Source organism: Vulpes vulpes, chromosome 11 (assembly GCF_048418805.1).
Source record: "Vulpes vulpes isolate BD-2025 chromosome 11, VulVul3, whole genome shotgun sequence".
In the NCBI taxonomy this organism is placed as follows: Eukaryota; Metazoa; Chordata; class Mammalia; order Carnivora; family Canidae; genus Vulpes; species Vulpes vulpes.
Genome location: NC_132790.1, coordinates 55,349,658 through 55,369,868, shown reverse-complemented (window position 1 = coordinate 55,369,868; position 20,211 = coordinate 55,349,658). Strand labels below are relative to the sequence as shown.

Below are 20,211 nucleotides of genomic sequence, written 5' to 3'. Positions count from 1 at the left end.
CACTAAGCCATAAACACCAATTCCAAAGATAGAACACAGAAGACATAGCAGACATCATTTGCTTTTGTCTTGTACTGAAGAGAAGTAAACTAGGCCCATTGATACCAAGTGAAATAACAGGACCCTGGCATATGTTGAAAGAATAACCCTTTTCCCTTTTGGTTAGTTTTTTTTTTTTACTGCGAAATTACATAACTGATACATATATAAATACATAAGATGTACAAACACGCATATGTGCATGTATTTATATCCGTATAAACACGTACATTTACACACATACACATATCCCAATTAACACGGACCAGACATTTTGTTCTAGCGCAGGTGCCACCAGTCAGAAAGTGAGAAGGAGGATTCTCTGGATAATCTGACCTTCTCACCCTCCACTGAAGACAGTAAATAAGAGTTAAAAAGTGAAATGAGACCTGGAGTGTACTGCATTTCATGGCCAACACCCTTGACACCCATGAGCTTCCTGACCCACCCTATTTTTTCTATTGGGTGCCACAGCAGAAGGTGCCAGTGCCCTCTTCCCTGCATATCCTCTTCAGTCATCTGCAGGCGGCTCCTATGTAAGCCATACATAGGAGGTTGAGGGAGTGTGCTCATCTCAGGCTCAGGGACGGTCAGAAGTTCCAGAGAGATGATGCCCTAAGAGTGCCCTCAACACTGAATATGTTGGAGCTGGTGGACAAACACGTCAGCTTCTTCACCCACTGATGGACAAGGTCTGGATGTAATTTACACAACCTCTCTTTAGGACCGGGCCCTAGTCACCCCTGGCAAGTGTCTGACAATCGATATACCCTTACTGCCCTTCCCACCCAGGGCCTGTCTGACTCCCCCTCACTCCCTTACTCTGCTGCCCAAAGTCATTGCCCAAGCAAACTTCTCACTCAAATCCTTATTTCAGGGTGTACAAGTAGGGGACCCAAACTAGTGCCCAATTTTAATGCTTCCAAACCAGGTCTCCAGCCCCCAACATCTTTGTCTTTTTAGATGTCCTGGGCCCTGTTTCCCAGCCAGTTCCAGGGGAAATCATGGCTCCCTCCTCTGTGCTTCAACTTTCTACGTTCTGTGTCCCCAGGTGGCCTACACTAGGAATTCTGTCACACATCCAGGGCAACACTGAAACAAAACAGGTGTTCAGCCAGCAACATATCTCCAGTACATCTCAGAGGCTATGGAGCTGCCTGGCCTGGGGTCTGGGAGCCCCTGGGGAAGCCCACTAGCTGGCTCTGGTAATCTGCTTTTCTGTAACTGCAAACAAGCAGATAGACAAACTGATAGGCCTCTGGCCACTGGTGCCCTCTGTCAGTATGGTGTGTGTCTAAGAGGAAACTTCTTTGTTCTAGAGCAAAGAAATTACCCACAAATGGCTGCCTTACCCAGCTGTTCCCAGCTCCTCTTCTTTTAGCCTCCTTGCATTAGACCCTGTCCCCACCATGACCCAAGTGGCTCCATAGAGCCCAGCTCTTAGCTCCTGAAGGGTAAGGTCATCTTGCAGCTGGACTCAGACAGAGCCACCCTACATTTGCTGCCAACATGTCCAGTGATCAGGAAAGTCTCACAAATATCTCACCAGAAAGCACATTGCTCCTCACCTTTCATGCAGACTGCCTACCTCCCTGCTTGGCCCATATCACCCCTCAAGCCCATTCCCTATAACCCATGACCCTCCTCAAGTCTGAACTCCCACACCAAGCTGGCATCACATGGCAATGTCTTTCCTGTCAGACTCCTTGAAAACAGGAAAGCTGGTTCATTCCTGTCCTCACGGCTGGCTATAGTGCCAATTACACATAAGACAGAGCTTTCCACACCAGGGGGCAATAGGCCTTAACATGAAGATATCCCTTGGAAAGGGGATACAGTGATATAAATTCACCCAAGAATATTGAGTCTCTGAAGTGTAAAAGAAGGAGACTCCCAGAGGAGGAGAAATAGGAATACAGCAAAGACATGCTTTGCTCAATTCACATATCTTAGCCTGGAGAGAGAGGGACAGAGCAAAATCTGCGTAGGTAGTACTGAGGAAGGGAGAGAATAGGACACATTCTGAAGCATTTCTTCCTATAGTTACAAAAATTAAGAACCTTGAAGTCCGGCAGAATCGGACTCATAGCCTAGCTTTTCTGAGGTGGTTCACGAAGGCCTCTGAAAATGTCAACACTCTAAAGCAAAGAAGCTTTAGAAATGAGCTCAAGTCTGGTAACATTTCTGATTTTTAGCCAGTCATGGTGTGGTTTATTTGAAGCCTGTTTGAGGCCACTGGAGAAATTAACGGAAAGTCATAGCTCCACTGGTTACCTTCCAGATGAAGCTTCCACAGTGTGGAACAAGGTAGTTTCTATTCACTAACTCAGAAAATTTTAGAAAATTTTCTAAAACTTTAGAAAATTTCATGGCAATTATTAGTAGGGGCTTGATCCAGGGATAACTCTAGGTAGGAATGTCTTGATGAGCTTCAGAGTAAAAACCATAACGAAAGTCATCACCACAGGTGGGGTGGGATGCTGGCATTCGAGCATACCTGGTGGAGACTCAACCTCGCCAGCAATACACAAAGCTGCCTTGCACCATGTGGGAGTCTCATCAAGGATCCTACAGTTCTTTTTTTTTTTTTAAGATTTTATTTATTTCTTCATGAGAGACACAGAGAGAAAGAGAGCACGTGGCAGAGGCACAGGCAGAGGGAGATGCAGGCCGCATGCAAGGAGCCCGACATGGGACTCGGTTCCCGGTCTCCAGGATCAGGCCCTGGGCTGAAGGTGGCACTAAACCACTGAGCCACCCAGGCTGCCCAGATCCCACAGTTCTATAGCAGCTGCATTAGAGCCCTGGCCCAGGTGTCATGGATATAGTTTTATAGGAAGATTCATCCAGTCTCCTAACCTACTGTGTGAAGTGAGGTTGCTCACTCTTCTCCATCCATTTCCATATTCCAACATGAGAAATGATCCTCTTCCTTAAAGGAAATGGGAAAAGTGTATGCTTAGAGAGAACCCACTATATGTTCCAGATTCATTCTAGATACTCCAGATGAAGTATTTCATTTAATCCTCACACACTCTGAAGTAGTTAGGCAGTGTAGAGTCTATCTGTCAAAGTTTGCTCAGGAACATAGAAACCACTCTAGGTACTTCAGCAGAGAGGGGGGTATTAATACAGAGATTACTAAACCAGAGACAGGTGAGCAAAAACCTGTGAGAACCACTTCTAGCTTTGAAGAAATCAGAAAATACTTGGATCATAGGAAGCCCCTACCAGGGACCTCACCCACATACCAGAGCTCACCTGGAAAGCCACTGCATCCCGTCATACCCACTTTATGTTTGCATGGCTACCACCAGGTCAGAGGGCAAAAATGGTTCTCTTCCTCTCGGCCCTCAATTCTGCATGAATGCCTTGCATGTCTGGCATGATCTAAATCAGAGGGATCTGAATAATGTAGTTTTCAGCCGCTAAGCCTCCACAAAACAAGAGAAAACTAAGTAACCAACAGGCAACATCCTACAAAGAGAGGTACTATTGTGCTCATGTTATTACTGAAGCAACTGCAGTTCCAAGAAGTGGAATAATTTTGCCTACGTTCCCACTGCCAGATTGCAGTAAGAACAGCATACGAATAAGCCTGAGTCTCTCTTCCTCCAAAATCCAAGAGGATAAATGGAATTTTGATGGATCTGGAGACATAATTTTATCCACCTGAATCTTGAGAGGACTTTCTATGCATGTATTGCTGCATACCCACCAACGATGCCAGCATGAGACAGGTAAGGCCTAATAGTGAGGTTCTATGTTAGGAGTCTATTTGGTGTTCACACATAATAATTAGGAAGAATCTAAGGCTGTAATATTAAAACTTGAAAGTTTTCAAGTGTTATCAGGGGAATACAAGTCAAAACTACATTGAGATACTCTTTTACATCCACCAGCCCAGCAACAGGAAGGGTTGGCAAGGATGGAGAGCCTCGCCACCTCTCAGATACTGTTGGTGGATGTGTAATTGGTAAAACCATTTTGAAAAGTAACTTGCCAAAACCTCTGAAAGTTAAGAGTGTTCACAATTTATGAGCAAGAAATTCTACTCAGGATAAAAATATTTTTTAAAGAAATTAATCTGTGCTCATAATCTGCAACACATATAGAAATGTTTACAGTAGAATGCTGCCCTTAGCCAACTAACACTTCAAGCAAACCTAATGGCCATTAACAGGATGAATACATAAATTGGGTTATATTCATTCAATGGAATATTATAGAGCAATAGAAACAAATGAATCACACTTAGATTGAGCAAGATGTATGAACTTCAAAATTTTGATGCTGACAGAAAATATTAAGTTACCAAAGCAGTATTATTGCATTCCTATAAAAGGCAAAAACTAAATAACATACTATACAGCATGCATACATTATGTCATAAAATTATAAAGAGAAGTAAGATAAATATTAATTCAAATGGAAAAATAATGGGCTTTTTTAGAGGGAGACTTGAATGGAATGCAATGGGAGGCTCAATGGAGTTTCTATGATCTGGAAAATGATCTGTTTCTAAGAGGGATAGTGGGGTCGAGGGTGTTTGATTGTTACACCTTATACTACATAATATGTGTTATATATGTTCTTTTATGTATATGACTTACTTCACATGCAAAGAAAGTTGACGTCACAGTCTTTCTGCAGTCCCATCCAACTACTGTTTTGTACTAAGGGTAGTCAGTGTGGCCTATCCAACACTCTCTGGTCTTTCAAATGCAGCCTTATACATGCTCTGAGACAACATAAAGTTTACTGCAGCCATATGAACTCCATCCTCTGAATTCCTCCTGACCACCACTTGTCAGCTCCACAATACAAAGTAACAAACTAAGATGGCTTAGAGCATGGATTTTTTTATTTTGATGTGAATTTTGAAACCTGATTTGAACTTCAGAACCCAGGTTTGAATCCTAGTCCTGCCACTCATTATCTGTGTTATAGGGGAACATTATATAGCCTCCATGTAGACCAGCCAGTAATTTTGTACTTATCTCAAGGGATATTGTTATGAAGATGCAATGTTGTTATGCATATAAAACACTTAGTAGAGTGACTAGCATACAGTACATATTAGTCAATTGTCAATTTTTACCATTTACTTGAAGATTTATTTATTTATTTTAGACAAAGGGTGGGGTAGGGATGGGGGCAGAAGGAAAAGGAGAGAGAAAATCCTCAAGCCAACGTTATGCCCAGCACAGATTCCAATGCAGGGCTAGATCCCAGGACACTGAGATCATGACCTGAGCTGAAACCAAGAATCGGATGCTCAATCAGCTGAGCCACCCAGCTGCCTTGTCAATTTTTACCATCTCTTCTTATTTTTCCTCTTGCAACATTTGTTGATCAACACATCCTCCTTGTTTGAACCCATATTATAGTGACTACTATCTAATTGGTGGCATTCTTAAAAATAGGGATCAGCAAACTATGGCCCATGGGCCAAATAGGAACAACTGCCTATTTTTATAAGTAAATTATTGGAGAAGAGCCATGTCCATGCATTTCTCTATGATCTGTGATTGCCACTGTGCAACAACAGAGCGGCATAGTTGCAACTCAAGCTGTATTTCCTGCAAAGGCTATCTGGCCTTTTATTAAAAAAAAAAATGTTTGCTGACTCCTGTTTAAGAATATGGTTGAACTCTGCTCTTCTGGCTTTGATCTTGCCCCCTGCTTCCATAACCTCCCTCTTACAGACTCATTTCTAGATATCTGTACTCCAACCTCAGGCACAAGGACTGGTGAAGCCAACATAATCTTATGTCCTTGGGCTAGAGGGAACAATAAGTTCAACTCTTCTTTGTTGGCCATCTGGACACAGATGAATACCCAAGAAAACTGGATACATTTCTGTCCAAGGCATGTCATGTGACAGCAGACTCTGACACTAAAGTCTCACTGTCTCATATTATAAATTTCCCACAGAAGAGTACACAATCACCTCACTTCAAAATAGAACATGTAAAAACATGATAAGTATGTCAATATTATATAACTGTAAACCATACAAAGATAAGTATTAACTATCAGCATGACCCAGCCATTAAAAATGTTTTAAAACTTAAATATTACCTGTTTTATTCTCCTAAGTAAGACAAAACCATTATGATGTTAATTATGAGGCCACATGATTTTCTCAATGGGTCTTAGGAGGAAACAAGTCAATGTGAAACAAGTATCTATTTTTTTAAGCTGTCTCTATTCCACTGACTTGGTCCACATGACCTCACTCGCCCAAGACAACACACAGTTGTAAATGAGAAGTCCTCCGGTAAGGATAAAGGATGGCACAAAGACAATGAAACCAGAACAGATGCAAAGACAAGGAGTTTCAGCAAATTACCCATTCCCACCCAGGGAAGGAAAGAAAGGGGAGTGCCCTCTTCTGTGTGCTATTTTGGTCACATGTGATTAATAGCCTGTCACACTGTCAGGAGAACCCAGACTCCATCAAATCGACACACATGGCTGCTCTAGGTGCCAAAATAGGGCATATTGCTGTGCAAAAATGTGCCAGGGGATGCCCCGTGTGTGTGTATGTCTATATATATCTATAGAACACATACCTGCCACTTACATCCCTTGATCCTGAAATACTGCTGAAATTTCTCTCCCCACATACACTCCCAAACTTTGTGTGTGTTTTCCTATTTCATTCAGCACGGAGCTGTGAAAGCTATTATACTGCCTACATAGCAACAGAAAAGGATCTGGTAAGTGTTTAATGAGGGGGAGGTGTGATAAAAGGGATAGGGCAGTTAAACTGGGTGACTTAGGAAAGAATAAAGTAATGAATGCTGTTGCCTTGGAAACCAGATCATAGTCTATAATCTAATACTGTTCTATCACATTCAATATTCTGAGAAATGGGCAAATCCTATTTGATTCACTCAGGAATATTATCTTTATAGAGATATTAACAGTCTAGTCCAGGTACTTCATCTCCCCACCCATTAGTGAAGCAATGCATAAATGAGATAGGAGGTATGTCCTCTAGAACAGAAGAAAGCAAAAACCTTTTGTGAATCCTAAAAGGACTCTCTATAATTTATTTTTGTTCCTTATTAAATTGGCTGTCATATTTCTCTTTACTTCCCATAAACATCCTACCTTCCAAGCCTGCTCTTTAATAAAATATGCATGCAAGAACACCCAAGAAATTGATACTTTTCTGTAAAGTTTGGCCTTGGAAGCAAATGTGTCCCAACTTCATATATCAAAAATTTCTTCCAATAATCATTCCTGGAAGTTCCTGTGCTGACCAATTCCCCAGGACAAATTTAGCGCATAGGATTTAAAGTGATTTAAAACACATATCACAATACTTAAATAGAAATAGAAACAAATATTCAGAACTCAGAAACATAAATCTAAATGAAAGATCAGCATAGGAGAGAGGGTGGTGCAGTACATATTTGCAACCCTTAAAGTCCTAATTGTACTGGTCAACAATTTAACTGAGCTTCCTGCTTGTCAAAGCAAAGGAGAAAGCACTAACACAAACAAATAAATAAATGAATACAACAGAGTATCCTTCAAAATAACTCAAGCTTTCCTTAAAACTCAGTATTGAAAGAAATTTCTCACTTGGAGCGCCATATACGAACCACTAAGCAAAAGCGTGCTAGTAACTCACCTGCAAATGCAGTGATGGGTTTCATTAGGATCCCTTAGCCATGAAACCAGAGGGCAGTCCTCTCAAAGCAGTCTGGAGGGGTAGGAAAAGAGAGAGAAGTAATGAACAGGTAGAGGATGGAATAATACAGAAAATCTACAGAGCATGTATATTTGTCTTGCTTGATCCAAGAATTATAAAATTTTCAAGAACTCTTGCATACCCCTTTGCATATATTCCTTAGTTCAACTAACCTTTAGGTAAGAAATTGGAAATCTGGCTTTTTGGAGGCAATATTACACTATATGTTAACTAACTAGAATTTAAGTAATTTTTTTTAAAAGAAGGAAAGCAGACATCTTTTTTTTTTTTTTTAATTCTCTGTTCTAGAATGCAGCTCTACTTTGGGTATTATTATTATTCCAGATTGACAACTTTTTATGAAAAGGGTGGAATGAGTTTGATACTCTCCAACCAACTCCCAGATAAAGGTATTACTGCAAAGATATTACTGCAATGGAACAAACTCTGAAACTCTATAACGGTCCTAAAAAGTTCATAGTGCACCTTATCATCTTGAAGACCTTGGTCCTATCCATACTCTATCAAAGGCAGGGACAAATCATGCTCATCAGATCTTCATGGGCTTCTCTACATTTTTCAATCTCCTTTGCAGTGAAGTTAGGCTATATGACTAAGTTCTAACCAAAGGAATGGAGACAAAAAATAATATAAGCCATTAAAATGTCCAAAGCAACCCTCCAACATAACTTTCTTCCCTTGCTATGGCAACCTAAGAGGCCATATGTTCCAGATGGCATGGCTACATCTAGCTATGACATGAGTGAAAAATAAAGTTTAATCTTGCTAAGCCACTGAGATTTTGGGGTTTACCTAGTGTGGGAGTGAGTATTGATTGCCTGGATGAATAATACACTGGCTAACAAAGTGCCTCCACCACACCATTTGTCATTTTTTAAATTAAGTTTTATCAATCTGATTGTAGATGTTTTATATTTTGGGTTAACTATCTTTGTAAAAATGTAGACTTAAAATTGCACAAGTTTTAACTACTGCACTATCTTTGAACATAATTCTGTCTCTTTCTCTCCACCTACCTCTGCTTCCTGAACATAGAAACATAAAAATATAATTAGAAAGAAAGATAAAAATGGTGAGTGACAGATACAGATAAATAGAGGAACAGCCAGATATAATGCTTAGATGGACTCCTATAAGTTGCAGGTGGGTGTGGCTTCCACATTTACTTCAACCAGTGATTGAGTGTAAAGGCCACCCTTGACGATTTATAAATGTTGGCATTGGATACGGAAAGGTAGACTGAAATTAGCAGTTAGAAAGTGTTTTAACTCAAATAGTCCTATTCCAGAGTCTGCATCTGATTTACCACTCTGTCTACTGCCTTAATTGATTATCTTCCATTCACTCAGTCACCTTTTCCAAAACCAAACGTTTCACTAAGGTTAATGATAAGATGTCGTTTTGTTTCCTGACAACTTGTGTTTCATTTTCTGTGGCTGCCTGGTTTCTTTAAGGATATTTTTTATCTATTTATTGATTTGTAAGACCTCTTCAAATTAATTTAAATTTAAAATATCTTAAAAGATATTAACCTTGCACCTGTCCTATTTGTTCACAAATATGTATTCAGTCTTCATTTTTCTTTTAATTTAAGGTGACTTCATTTCCTTCAAAATTTTCCTTTATAGGGAACCTGGGTGGCTCAGTGGTTGAGCGTCTGCCTATAGTTCAGGTCGTGATCCTGGGATCCTGGGATGGAGTCCCAGATCAGGTTCCCTGCAGGGCCTGTTTCTCCTTCTGCCTATGTCTCTGCCTCTCTCGGTGTGTCTCTCATGAATAAGTAAATAAAATATTTAAGAAACAAAATTTCCATTCTTATTTCCATCATGGTTGTAAAGTTCTTGTTTACTCCTAGCTATCATAAATATATGATTATTTTTCCCATGTATGCTAATAGTTTCATCTATTTTACCTTGATATCCTTTGTCTGCTTGTTATGCTTACAAAAGACTTTGCATCCTCCTTAATTTCATTTTCCTAAGTGTTTTTATTTTTCAGTTTCCCAATAATATTAACAAATATCTATGCTTTATCCTGTTGATTTAAAGCACTTTATTATATATGTAGGATCAGCTGTGGTATAATGGGGAGAGCAGACAATCTTAGCTTGTCTTAGCTAGAATGGTTCTAATGTTTGCCTTTTAAGCATAATGCACATGTTTCAGTCACATATGTTTTCATTACATACAAGAGCTATTCTTCAAGTCCTATTTTACTATAACTTTACATCAGGAATAGTCATTCCTTTTTCTGTTACTGACATAATGGGTTATCATAATACATATTTTTATCAATGAGCCATCATCAAATTCCTGGACTAAAACCTACTTATTCATAGTACATAATTTCTTTATTATACTTGATTTCTTGCAGCCATCATGCATTTAGAATTTTAAATTTCTAAGAAAGATTGGTCTGCAGTTCTCTACAGTTATGCTAGTTATAAGTAAAAGAATGGGAACTTGCCTTTTTGTGCTTAAATATTTCAGATGGCACAAAAATTGCGTGTTCTAAAATGGTTTGAAAGAACTCATTCCTCAAACCATATGGGTCTGACATCTTTCCAGAGGTTATTTTTAGATGTTTTTCATAATTTCTTTCAGGTTCTATTCAGTTTTCCATATTTCTCCTACACTCAGTTGTTTTTTATATTGCCCCATAAAATTATTTTTTCATCCACGTATGTATCTGTATTGGCATGTATTGATATTGAGTTCTACTTTTTCTGATATTTGTATATAAGCATATATAAATAACTATTTAATTACACTCCCTTGATCATTCTTAATAAAGTTTATAGCTATTTCTTTTTATTTCTCTAGTCACCTTTCTGAAAGTTTTGTCTCTTTTATTGGCTTTAATTCAAACGGAAGAAAAGAAAGAAGAAAGAAAGAAAGAAAGAAAGAAAGAAAGAAAGAAAGAAAGAAAGAAAGAAAGAAAGAAGAAAGAGATCTCCAGTGTTTATCATTTATATATTTTTTTAAGATTTTATTTATTTATTCATGAGAGACACAGAGAGAGAGAGAGGCAGAGACACAGGCAGAGGGAGAAGCAGGCTCCATGCAGGGAGCCCGACATGGGACTTGATCCCAGGTCTCCAGGAGCAGGCCCTGGGCTGAAAGCGGCGCTAAACAGCTGAGCCACCCAGGCTGCCCAATTTATATTATTTTCATACATATTTATTTCTATTCATATTTTCATTCACTTTTCCTTGGATAGGACACAATTCCACATACAACCATAAATAAAGTCTAAGGATATTATTGATTTCTCTACATTCTGTTACCTACTTAATATTTAAAATATTGCTTCCTGCTACTTGAGTTTTTCCCTGTTTTTTAATTTGTACATTTTTGTAATTTGATACCTAAAATTTTGATTATATTTTTCTTTGTATTTTACCATTAGCAATTTAAACTGTTCCCTTTTGCACATTTAATATTTTCATGTAATTTTACTTCTCTTGGCATCAACCCTAATTTCTTCTGTTTATTTTTTTTAATTTTTTTATTTATTTTTTTTTTATTTCTTCTGTTTAAAATCACATGTAAGTACACCTTCATCCCCTCATTTTCAAGTTTTTGTTTTGTTTTGTTTTTAATTGAATTATAGTTGACATGCAATTTAATATTAGTTTCAGATATAGGACATAGTGGTTTGACAATTCTATACATCACACAATGCTCACCATGAAAAGTATAGTTACAATCTGTCACCATACAACTTTATTACAGTGTTCTTGATGACATTTCCTATGCTGTACTTTCCCTCTCTGTGGTTTATTTATTTTATAACTGGAAGTTTGTAACTCTTAATCCTCTTCACCTATTTTGCTCATCTCCCCACCCTCCATTCAGGCAACCACCAGTTTGTTTTCTGTATTTTTGAGTCTGTTTCTGTTTGTTTGCTTTATAGGTTCCACTTATAAGTGAAATTGTATGGTATTATGTCTTTCTCTGACTTATTTCACTTAGCATAATACCCTCTAGGTCCACCTATGTTGTAGAAAATGACAAGATTTCATTATTTTTTATATCTGAGCAATATTCCATTCTCTCTCTCTCCCCCTCTCTCTATTGATAGATGATAGATAGATAGATAGATAGATAGATAGATAGATAGATAGATAGATGATAGATAGATAAATAGATATCACATCTTCATTCATTCATTGGCAGGCACTTCACTTGCTTCCATGTCTTGGCTATTGTAAATAAACATAGAGGTGTATGTATCTTTTCTAATTAGTGTTTCCATTTTCTTTGAGTAAATACTCAGTAGTGGAAGTACTGAATCATAGGGTATTTCTATTAATTTTTTGAGGAACTTTCATACTGTCTTCCACAGTGGCTGCACCAATTTACATTCCCACCCACACTGCACAGGAGTTCCTTTTTCTCCACAACCTCACCAATACTTGTTGTTTCTTATCTTTTTTATGTTAGCTATTCTGACAGGTATGCAAGCTTTATTCTTTAATTTTGTTTAGGGGTGCCTACTGATAAATGCATGTTAGCTGGATTTCATGTTATTCTAGTGTTTTTCTCATTTACATAACAAGTAGGTCTAATGTTCCTAACTATCTCTTTCCTTTCTTATCTTGCAAGACAATTTTTAAATGTGGGAAATGCCAATTAAAATGAGAATGGGAATGCACATACATGTATGTGTGCAGTTGTGTATATGTGTGTATATGTGTGCATGCATGTAACGTGTGCATCTGAAGCTGAAGAGACCAAAAGATGACCACAACAGACTAACAAAGTCCAGTAAAAAAAACTGAACTGGATCTCAAAATTGCAGCCCCACATAGCAGCTGTAGCCAGAAACCATAAAACATGGTGCACTGTCATATTTCCTCTGATGGCAGAGACATCTGGGCAGCATTGGGAGACAAGCTCAAAAGATTCAGGAGGACAGGTGAAAGCTAATTTAAATAAAAGGATGAAATTGGGACTTAATGACAGGGTACCTCTTCCAGGAACTGCAGAATATTGCTTTATATCCTTGTCTATATCAGTCTCTATGGTAGTATCTGAGGAAACAATTACAGCTTGCCTGAGTCTTTGAATAATCAAATTTATAGCAGTGCTGTGATATTTCTATCAACTCCTTTCAGAATCTCAGAATAATTAGCTTACATTTAGAGGCTCATGCTGGTTACCTCTCTGGACTGCCTGAGCCCCGTATTACCCTCCCCTCCAAGTATTCCTCTCACCTGTTCCAAGTGAGTACCTAATTCATCAGAGGTGGAGACCCAAGAGGGTCTTGGCCCACTGCCTGCACCTTATGACTGGGCTGGATCAATCTTCTGTTTTTAGCAAAAGTGGCAAAGATCATGGCCTACCAAAGAGAAGAGGCAAAATCTGCTTCTCTGGAATGTGTTACTGAAACATGTTGTTTGGGAATTCACTATTCCATGGAGGAATTTTCCCCCCTTCCTGAGAGGAGGCCAGTTACCCATAACCGTAGAGAGATTAGAAGCTAGAACACACTTGCTCTTTACTCATTTATTCAAAAATAGATCCAAAAGAACTATGATTTTTTTTCTCCAGCAAAGTTTAAAAATATGTCTCTTTTAAAGGATGACATTTTAATACAGCCTTGGGATATTCAAACAGGTTTTTGAAAGTGACTTTAATCCACTGCCCTCATTAGAAAGTATTTGCATTTCTTAGGCATCCTCTCTTCTGCTTTTTATGGTCTGTAAGTTGGGCTCACCTGCTCAATCAGCCTGTAGTCATGGGTATCAGGAAGAAAAAATGCTTCAATACATTTCAGATGGAAATGGGCATCTAGGGAGAGAGCATCATGAATAAAGAGCCATCCTCACACACCTGTGGCCTCCCGAGGGCAATTGCTCCCCTGGAGTACACTGTGAACTTCTTGACAGGTGACCTGGCAATCTAAGGGAGGACCTACACTGGCCCTGGTCCATCTCACCTGCTTCATGTTCTTGGCAGCCGGAGGGCGTTATCATCCTACTATGGCCCAGCTCCAAAAGGTCCCCAATATACTTTATCAAGAACTATTTTACATACCAGTCTCTTTTTTCTTAATTGTTTATTATATACACAATGCAGTCAATATGAAAACTAAGAAATATGATAAACAAAGACTGAATGAGGCACAGGTGTTCAATGCAGGTCTCATCAAAGCACAATAAAACCAACCCATTAAAGAGGTTTAGATGTATTACTTTCTCCCTCAGCAGATTTTTATGGCTCCCCTACACCCACATTCACAAAATAGAAAGGAATGGGAAGTCACATGTGTGTTCCCTAATGCTGCCTGGTTAACAGGCCTTGGAGAAAGAAGGGCTTGTGCTTTTCCAGGAAAGTAGCCAAAGAGACACTCTCTTTTGTGCTTTCTCCAGCGAGGTCATGAGTAGCAACTCCATATATTAAAAGTGCAGACAATGACACAGCCAAATGTTTCACACAAAGCCTAATTAGCTGCATGTGTTTGTATTCTCATCCCTCTTCTGAAGTCACACAGAGCCCACTCAGAGCTAGACAAAGCCTTCCTTGCTTCCTTGTACCCCAGCTCCTGGACAATCCTGACATGTAGCTTTGTCTCAGCTTTGAAACATGGAGGTCAGTTTGAGGGGCACCTGAGTGGCTCAGTTGGTTAAGCATCCGACTCAAGTCATGATCTCAGGATCATGGAGCCCCATGTCAGGGTCCTTTCTCAGCAGGGAGTCTGTTTGTCTCCCTCTACCCACCCCCCTCTGCTTGCAGGTGCTCTCTGTCCCTCTCTCTCTCCTCTCAAATAAATAAGTGCATCTTTAAAAATACATGAGGGGGGTAAATATGACACACAGACATCGCATGAGAAAGCTGGGTCCCCATAGGAAATAGACATAGCCTTTTCTCTCATCCATTCTGCCACCTCTGGTTCATTAGAGGACCAGGCCAAAGGGGCCAATAGCACCTCCATCCCCACCTCTGAGGAATGTCAAGAGAGACTGCTGGTTCAGGTCCTTAAGACTTGTAAAAATTTTTCATATGGGTATTTAGCATAGAAACTTCAGGAAAACATTCCTAAATCAGTCAGAGGATTCAAATACTTCAACATCAATGTCCCTGCAGTAGGACACTACCAATGTGCACACCTACAATGAACCCATCAATTTCTCCATGTAGCCCATTTCTTCATGTTGGCTAAGGGACCAAGATGGAGCAACATAGGTAGGTCAAATAAAAGTGAACTAGCATTCAGGTAACTAAAATAGCTAATAAAAAGTTTTACCACCCCTCTGGTCTTGAAGGATGAAACATTTCCTTCATACAGAGGCCAAGATAGTGAGCATTTATGATCTGGGCCCTCCCCATTGTTAGAGTCCATCACTCAAAATTACCTCTGGAAGGGAACCTCCATGAATGAAATCTTGAGTCACTATAGTCACTAATATTCCTTGTTTCAGGCATGAAAGAGATCACTGTATAAATTTTGCTACTTAGGGGAAAAAAAGAAAAAACTTAGTAGACTCTTCTTTATTGTTACTATGTCAGTAGCAATATAGCAATGAGTGAGCATTGAAAGTAACGTGAATGCAGGAAAATATAAATAGCCAGAGTCATTTTCAGCCAAGAAACAATCAAACAACAATCTCCTGACATTGTGCAACCCCAGGGCTTCCGGAAGTGCCAAGGAGAAGATTGATTGCTTGCCTTTGGGAGGCATTCTTTCCGTTTGAGAAGGATCTGTAGGATAATCATTACACAGTTCTTTGGAGCCTCAAATGGGCTCTCTCTATAGCTTAGTTGTATTTTGTATACACAGCTCTTCTGTGAGGGTTAACCAGAAGGTATAAAATGATACTACACATAGCCCTATGCACCTCAGTATTCAGGAAATCAAAATGCTGTTATAAAAGGCACAGAAAGAAAATGGGAGGCATTTGCAATAGTGTGAATTCAAACTCTAACATTGACACTCTGCTCTTGCCAGCAATTTTTTTAGGTCAAATTTGAATCAAAGAAAATAGCACACTTAAAGTTTGTTTAATGATACTGAGTAATCAGTGTTTCTAGAATGATCCAACAAAATGCTCTGTGTTCTGTGTCACCTGCAGGGTTGCTTACCATCTTCCCCATGTTGTCTTGAGAAAGAAGTCAGAAACTAAAGGTTGAGTTTCCTTGGAAGGGAAGTTGCATCATGATCCTTAATGACACACACATGCACACATGCTATTAGAGAAACATATAAAGAGAATTTTAGATGTATAGTGAAAAGGGGAAATATGCCACTTGAAATGTGTTTGCTACTATTTCAACATTCAGGATGGGGTACCAAGGTCCAGGAAAAAAAGAGGTCTTGTACTAAGGGATACAGACTTAAAGCCCTTAGAAATCCAGACTTAAAACCCTTAGAAACTGGAAATAAATTAATAAAATTAGTTAAAAACCCATTCACTAACATGGCTAAAATGAAAAACAGAACTATCACCAAATAAAGATAACATTGTGGGAAAACTGGAACTTTCATAGCATATGCTGCTTGTAGGTGTAACCACTTCGGAAAACTGCTTCACAATAGCTGTAAAGTTGCACACATGTCTATTCTATGACCCAGTAATCCCACTCATAGGAAAGTATACCAAATAAATATATAAACATGTTCACTAAAAGACATGTACTAGAATGTTTATGACAGCACCATCATTCACAATCGCCCCAACTAGAAACACTTCTCAATCCATCAAACAGAAGTTAATAAATTGTAATATGCAGAGGAGTATCATGCTCTATCCATACTACATAAACTACCACATAATGGCAACATGGATAGAATTCATTTATGTACTGTTGAGTACAATAAAGCGAAATAGGCTCTCCACAGGGAGCCTGCTTCTCCCTCTGCCTATGTATCTGCCTCTCTCTGTGTGTCTCTCATGAATAAATAAATAAAATCTAAAAAAAAAAAGGAAAAGAAAAAGAATTACTATCACAAGATCTGAGAAAAGTAAAAAAAATACATGGAGGTAAGCCTTCCATGACAAGCCACTTTTCATGTAAGAATTTTGCAAATACAGAGAAGACAATGGAAAGCGCTGGCTATGTTCTATTTCTTGATCCAGGTAAGGGATGTATTAGAGCTACTTTTGTGTATTCTGGAATTTTCTATGTGTGAGTTGTAGCTCAAAATACAATGGTTAAAATGGAAATATCAAACCAGCATTGCAGCAGGAAAACAACAACAAAAAAACAAGAGTTGATTTCAGATTTAGCCAAAGCAATACAAAGTGAGAAAACTGTAGACAAGTAGTTCAAATGTTCTGAGAGAAAAATACTCCACAAGCATACCTTCAAATAGAAAGTATAAAAGCAATAAATAGACATTCTTTAGTACATAATAACTTAGAAAATCCAGGGCCTGTGAGCCTCTCTTACAAAAATTATTATAGGATGAATTTCTGGTAGCAAAGACAGCTATCGATATACACAAAACCAAAGGAGAAGAGAGTAAAACAAGGACTAATAGTTGGCACTGTATTCATTTATATATAAAACTTAGTCTAAGCAACTTGAGAATTAAAAGATAACTGCCTCCTTTAATTTCACTGTGAATTTATCTCTACTATATTAGAGAAGGATTACGTTTAATATTGTCAGTAAAAATAGCATGTGTTCTATGAACCTAATCTTTTATTTCTGTCTTTCTCTCTCTCTTTCTCCATCTCTGTATCTATCTCTCTATCTATCTATCTATCTATCTATCCATCTATAAAAGGATATCTGAAATTATGTTTGCCAAGTGTCAAAAACAGTTGTTCTTGGTAATGGGGTTTCGGGTCATTATTTTTTCCTTTGTGCATGCTCCATTTTACTGCATTTTTATTTTAAAAAATGAACTTTTATGTTTATTAAAAATAACAATTATTCTTTCAAAAAATAAAAAATAAAGTGGGAACAATATAAACAAAAATAAAGTCTCTACACACAAGTCAGTTAAGAAAGTATGTTTCCCTTAGCAACACTGAAGGATATATTTAAACATAGCATTTGATAAACACATAATTTAGCAATCAACAAAATAACTGACAGTCAGCATGTAAATTATTCATATTTTAATTTTTCAACTGTTTACTCTTTTAAATTTTTATTTCTCCCTTTAAAGCAAACATATTTATTCAGAAGTCTAAAATAAGAAAAGAAGAAAATTTTGTATCAAGCTGGGTTTAAATTACACATTGAAAATTTAGGTTCAACAGAAGAAAGAAGCTTCAGATAAAAAGAAATCAAACCTATCTTAAAATGGTTGCAGGACTATTTACTTTATTAAATTCCACTTCTATAATGCCACTCTAAAGTTATTTCTTCCCCCATATTTCAACTCCTAACAAATGCAGTCTTCTGAAGCAGGCCAGAACTTCTGGTACTTTTGTTCTTTTCTGCATTGTGCATGACATCCAGTCAGGGGTGTCTATCATGACTCTACCTCTGAAAAATCGGGCAGCCTCCAATGCATACATTCCCATTGTCTCTAAAGTCAAGTCTGAATCCAAGTCTGGATTCTCTAGCATCCACCCTGCTGTCTTACCTGGAATCTCAACACATTCATTTTTTTAGTTCACTTATGGAATCTACCATGAGAGGGCACAGAGCTGGCCATGTGAATGAATCTCCTGGCATCAGCCGGGCTACAGTCCCACAAGAAGAGTCAGCAAGAGATGTCTATGACACAGTGTGATAGAAGAGCGGAAAGCAATCACCCTCATAGTGGGCATTGTCCAGTCTGGGGAAGCCTGGGGGTGGGGCTCCCCCAAGAGGTGAAATAAACCTGACAGATGATTGCCAAGTACAGAAAAAGGTACTCCAGGAAGAGAGAGTATGACATGTGTGGGGAAATGTCTAACTGTTCACTAAATGAAGAGAGAAGATAGGGATTGTAGTCGTGGCCCGTAGGCCAGAGCAAGACCTGGGCCAGGTTGTGGAGGCATAACAGACTCTAGGCCTGATGGGATTCCACCTGAACAGCACTGCCAGATAACCTTTCCAAAAATGTAACTCTGATTTTTCTCATTCCCTTGCTTAAAATTTGCTAGCAGTTCCTCAATTAAGTATAAGCACCTTCAGAATAAATGACAATTGTTTTCTCATTTTGCCGCAGATTGGTGGATACTGCTCCACAGCCTATGCATATTATTCATTATGATAATGAAAGAGGGTAGGAGAAAATACTTAGGAAAAAATATGAATTACCATTGTGACTCCTTCCTATGCCATGTTAAACTCAAAGTCCTAGACTTAAAATTTCTCTCAAGGGAGCATAGGCCCTTATCATTTCTGAATAAGAGAATTAATGAAAGAAAACTGAATAAGAAAAAAAACCTCTGAAATATAGACCATTTTTCAAGACATAACGAAGCATCACTTCAAATTATGAAGAATGGACAAAAGAATGTCGATAAAGCCTTGTAGACATACTGTAACAAACTGCTATGTATTGTACATAATCAAAATAGTGATTTAACTAAGAAAATTAAAGTTTCAGAATAACAGAAGTATTTAAAACCACTTTTGTCTTTAGTAGTTAAAGAACCTTCCTGCAACTTTATGTCTTCCATCAATTCTGACAAAGAATCATGCTCTTTTTAGATATCTATGATGTTTCAAGCACAGCAATTGTACCTGGGGAAAAGTAGAAAGGCTTAAATGTGCCCCATCCCTTCTGGAGCTCCATATAGTCAATCCACAAAAGTTCCACAAATCCTGATTTAATAAAATCAAAATAACTTAGCTGTAGTTCCCTATCCAGTGATCTTTCCATGCATTCATGTGCTGAAGATACAATGATGAACAGAAAACAGTCATAGAATCCAAGGGAGACAGAATGAACCATAACAGAAATCTGATTACAGCTCTAATTAAGATTTGTACAAGGCACTGTGGGATCCACACTGATGCATCCTATATCTATCTGTGGGCATTCTGAAATGCATCCAAGGAAGATAGGAACTGGGCAGGAAGTTGAAGGATGAATGAATTTCTCAGGCAGGCAAGGGCAGAAGGGCACTCAAGACCATGCTCAAGAGTTTGAAAGGCAAAATACAGCCAGCCTTGACCACAGGGTACAAGCACCTGACAAAGGCAGAGAAAATCAAATTATAAACCCCAGGAACATTTTCAGTGTTGCCTTTTGAAATGTTCACTCTGAAAAGACTGCAGAGTATGAACAGTAAGGGAGGAGACTAAAGGCATAGAAGCAGTTAGAAAGTGTCCACATACACCCAGTGAAAAACGATGAGGGTTTGAACTCCTTCTTCCTTGGACCTCACTTTTTTGGTTCAATTCTCTCTTGGTAGGACTTGTCCATGCAAATGACTAACTTCAGAAGTCATTAAGCCCAAATCATCTGACTCCAAATTTCAGTTTTATAATTTCTGGGACCTCTTCTCAGACAATGAGCTCTGGTAGGGCAGCAGGGAGGCTCTGTTC

The 20,211-nt window shown here is 38.5% G+C and overlaps 1 long non-coding RNA gene across 1 annotated transcript in view; it reads right to left on the bottom strand.

The window, feature by feature from the left end:
• The window catches only part of LOC140594433 (uncharacterized), a 431,755-nt gene that overhangs the window by 238,182 nt on the left and 173,362 nt on the right, over positions 1–20,211 (bottom strand). The window contains exon 2 of the long non-coding RNA XR_011995215.1: positions 7,688–7,759. This is a non-coding gene — a long non-coding RNA (uncharacterized lncRNA). The remainder of the gene's footprint in view (positions 1–7,687; positions 7,760–20,211) is intronic.